Genomic DNA, 5,064 nt, shown 5'->3' with positions numbered 1-5,064 from the left:
CTGTGGACTTGTAATTTTCTGTTTGACTTGTGTTTGTCTGGTATACTGATTATGTTGGATTGATTTCAGGTACCTTAGTTGTTATAGTTCCCTTGTGAACTTGTGTTTGTTTTGATTTCTAGCTTGAGCATTGAGGTATAATGATCTCTTCTCCATATAGTCTGGAAGACCTGGCCTGTTACTTAGCCAGGCACCTGTCTGAAGTCCTCCTTAAGAGGCAATGCTTGTGCTTGTTTATATTTGTCCCCAAGCAGGAAAAGACCTTTGATAAGGCAATTGGCAGATACAAGAGATGTGCAATCCATCTCCTACTAGTCAGTTGAGTCATCCCTCTGCTCACACCACTGTGTTGATGCATTGTGGATAGTAACCCAAGATCCTTGTACAGTTGTACAGTTGAGTCAGTGTCATAAGTGTAGAAGGGTTCCCACTTTCTGAACCCACACTTCATTGTCTGAAGCTCTCCCAGGCCAAGGATAAGAGCTGTGAAGTCTCATCTTCACTCCCCTTTCATCTGCTTCACCCTAACTCTCAATGTTAGGGTTAAGAGCTAACCTCACCCTGATACAGTGGCTTGTTTGTCGAGGTTGACATGACCCCTCGACTAAAGCCTAGCCTTGATGTTTGAGCCCCTTGTTGGTGTGTTTACTTCATGTTGTATGTGTTTGTGTGGTGTGATTGTATCCCCTAGGTTTGCTAGACTCCGCATAGTCTCGTTTGCATGTCAATTAAGGTAGCACGGTTCCTTCGTATAGGACTTCCTTTCTTGCGTGAGCTTTCCTAAAACACAAACAAACATTACCCCCTCTTAAGGATATGTCAACTCCTTCTACTACAGGTGAGTAAGTCTCCAAAGGTCGAGCATCCGGTAGATTGCGTAGTGACGTTGTCCACTTAAAAAATACAAACCAACAGGAATAGTTTAGCCGAACTACGGCAACTCTGATTCTCATGTCCAGATGAGATACGTAGGCACGAGATGCGATGTCTTGTCGAGTTTGACTGACGACTAACACTAATTCTTTTCTCTCGCCCTCGTTGCGATTGAGACCTTCCCTTTCTCTTGCTCTAGTTGCAATCGAGACCCTTCTTCTTGTCGTGTGCTTGGAGTCCGGTATAAGTCCATCAAGTGGCATCTGGTTTCCAGTGTGGGTGTGTTTGGTTCGGAGTCTGATGTAAGCCCAGCGATTGGCATTCGGATTCCACATTTGCCTGTGTGGTTTTGTTCGCGTGTGTGAGCCGAGCTACGGATGCTCTGATTCTTCTTTGTCCAAGAAGATACGTATGCATAGGATGCGACATCCTAGCGAGCATGTTTTCCCCCAGTCCGAACTACTTCGACTCTGATGTCTATGCTTGATAGACTAAGTAGGCCCAGGATGCGAGATCCTGCCGAGTCAGTCTCGTTTGTTTTCTTGTGTCTCTTTCAGCCAATGTTTGATGTTTTGAGCAGTGTTTTAGCAACCATTTTCCTTCCTATTGTGCATGGATCCCGTCGAGTACGACGGATGCGTAGGGGTGCTAATACCTTCCCTTCGCATAACCGACTCCCAATCCCATTCTCTTTGGTCGCGAGACCATGTTCTTTCCAGGTTTACTTCGAGCGTTTCCTTTCCCTCTTTTGGGATAAATAACGCACGGTGGCGGCTCTGTTGTCTTGGTTTCCCGCCGGTTTTTCGCGTAATGCGACAATAACGACTCTGAACCCATTCAGCATCAGTCAACTTGGCTTCCATCAAGACTCTCATTGATGGGATCTCCACCTCTATTGGGAGTACAACCTCCATGCCATAAACAAGAGAGAAAGGGGTTGCCCCTGTTGAAGTGCGGACAGACGTACGATATCCATGCAAAGCAAATGGCAACATCTCATGCCAATCTTTGTATGTGACAACCATCTTTTGGATAATCTTCTTGATATTCTTATTAGCAGTTTCAACAGCCCCATTCATCTTGGGTCTGTAAGGAGAAGAATTATGATGGGCGATCTTGAACTCACTACACAGCTCTTTTATCATTTTGTTGTTCAAGTTAGATCCATTATCAGTAATGATCTTATCTGGCACACCATAACGGCATATAAGCTGATTCTTGATAAACTTCACGACCACCTACCTGGTCAAATTTGCATACGAGGCCGCTTCAACCCACTTGGTCAAGCAATCCATTGCTACGAGAATAAATCTGTGTCCGTTGGACGCTTTCGGCTCTATCATGCCAATCATGTCAATTCCCCACATGGAGAAAGGCCAAGGTGATGAGATCACATTCAAAAGTGTCGGGGGAATATGGATTTTATCCGCATAGATCTGACACTTATGGCATTGAGGTAGAAACTTCCTGATAATCTCCTCAAAGTCTTCCTATCTTTCACGGATGCCCCAGGAGGATAAACCTGGTCCTGAAGGAAGCACTTGATATCATGATACCATGGCTTATCATCTTTCACTTCTTCAACTGCAAATACATGAGCTGGTCTGTCCAAGCGCATCATAGTGATATTGGGAACTTCATTCCAAAGTTTAACCACAATCATCGAAGCAAGTGTAGCAAGAGCATCTGCCATCCGATTCTCATCTCGAGGAATATGATGGAAGTCAACCTCAGTAAAGAACGTTGAAATCCTCCTCGCATAATCCCTATATGGAATGAGACCTGGCTGATTCGTTTCCCATTCACCCTTAATCTGATTGACAATGAGGGTCGAATCACCATAAACATCAAGATGCTTGATCCTTAGCTCAATGCATTCCTCCAATCCCATAATGCAGGCCTCATACTCAGCCATATTATTCGTGCATTTGAAAGTTAGCCTTGCTGTAAAAGGCATATGTGTGCCCTGAGGAGTAATAATCACTGCCCTAATACCATTTCCATACTGATTTACAGCGCCATCAAACACCATACTCCATCTGGAACCAGGCTCTGGCTCTTCATCGAGTGTAGGCTCATCACAATCTTTCATTTTCAAATACAGGATCTCCTCATCTGGGAAGTCATACTGAAATGATTGATAATCTTCAATCGGCTGATGTGCCAAGTGGTCAGCCAAGATACTACCTTTAATAGCCTTCTGAGCTCGATACTCAATGTCATACTCAGATAACAACATCTGCCAATGGGCAATCCTCCCTGTTAAAGCAGGCTTCTCGAAGATGTACTTGATTGGATCCATTCTGGATATCAACCAAGTCATATGATTTATCATATACTGGCGTAAGCGCTTAGCGGCCCAAGCCAAAGCACAACATGTCTTCTCAAGCATCGAGTATCGAGACTCACAACTAGTGAACTTCTTACTCAGATAGTAGATGGCATATTCTTTCTTTCCTGATTCGTCTTGCTGACCAAGGACACAACCCATTGAGTCTTCAAGAACAGTCAGATACATGATTAAAGGTCTTCCTTCCACGAGCGAAGACAAGATCGGAGGCTCAGACAGATACTCTTTAATTCAAGCGGCCAAGAAACCCTCGGACTTGTTTCTCCGTTTTGGGCGCAGGTATCTCTTGTATTGCTTTGACCTTGGCAAGATCAACCTCAATACCTCTTTCACTGACAATAAAGCCCAATAACTTGCCGGAACGGACTCCAAATGTACACTTGTTGGGATTCAGGCGAAACTTGTACTTCCTCAAACACTGAAAAAGCTTCAACAAGTTCTCTACATGTTCAACTTCCGTTCTTGACTTGGCGATCATATCATCAACATATTGTCGCAACCTGAAAAATACAGTGCGCGAAAAAACAACCGGCGAAAGAAAATGACAGAAGAGTCGCCACCGTGCGTTATTCATCCCGAAGGAGGGAAAGGAAACGCTCGAAGTAAACCTGAAAAAGGAAAGGACAAGACGGGGTCTCGCAACCAAATCTTGGGTTCGGGAGTCGGTTATGTGAAGGGAAGGTATTATCACCCCTACGCGTCCGTAGTACTCTACGGGATCCACTTTTGTAGTTCTTGTCTAAAGGGTGTGAGTTTATCTTGTGCTGTTTACCAAAAAAAAGGGTTAAATGAAAATGACTCGCGCGGATGTCGCATCCACTGCATACGTATCTCCTCTGAATAGGAGAATCAGAGTCTTCGTAGCTCGGCTGACCTATGGGTTGGGGGGATGTGTGCTCGCTAAGACATCGCGTCTTATGCCTACGTATCTCATCTAGAATGAGAATCAGAGCAAGCCGTAGTTCGGCTAACTACGGGGTTATGGAGTGGGTTTTGGACGAACGACGTTACTACGCAATCTACCGGATGCTCGACCTTTGGAGACTTACTCACATGTAGTAGAAGGAGTAAACGTGTGTTTTGGGTTTTAGGGTTTGGGATGCTCAAGGGCAAAAAGGCAGTCCTTGACGAAGGAACCGCGCTACCTGCAGGGATACGAACACATACAAAACAAACATGTATAAAGTAAATGTGCCAACAAGGGGCTCAGAAGTAAATAAACAAAAGAAAACAAATGCCTTCTATCGAGGTCTTCCAGCTAAGAAAGCGATAAAATGCGGAAAAGAGGTAAAAGTACCACACGGATGAAGATCCGAAGTAACAGCAATTAAAGGAGTAAGAAACCCAGGGATCTCCCAAGCTAATGCCATCAAAGAATAGTGAGTCAGTACAGGTAATCGGAATGAACCTCCAGGGGGTATCCGACAAATAAAGTGGGAAAACCACGCAAACCATCTCTGCAAGAGTCTGTGAGCCCTCACAAAAACTCAACAAAAGGGTTAGTGAAACACGATAAGCATTTTTTTCATGGATAACAGTATGGTTTCAGAAACCTCAAACCCTGTGGCATACATTTCAGAAATCATGTGATTAAACATTCAAGGCATAGGTTTCACCCATTCATGCATATGCGAAACCTAACGATATCCACACTTCCAAATTCAAACATAATACATCACACATTTAGAACATTCAAATTTAAGGCGTAAAATAATGGGAATAGGGCAAACCTGATTGGAGAGATCGGTTGAAATCAGATGGCACGGCTGGGTTTGCAAGGCAATGTTAGGGTTTGCGTGAGATGAAAGTGTGTGAGTCAGATTGAATTTTTCAGAGCTGCC

This window comes from Lathyrus oleraceus, chromosome 7 (assembly GCF_024323335.1).
Source record: "Lathyrus oleraceus cultivar Zhongwan6 chromosome 7, CAAS_Psat_ZW6_1.0, whole genome shotgun sequence".
NCBI classification, from domain to species: Eukaryota; Viridiplantae; Streptophyta; class Magnoliopsida; order Fabales; family Fabaceae; genus Lathyrus; species Lathyrus oleraceus.
Note: the sequence above shows the minus strand (reverse complement) of the source record.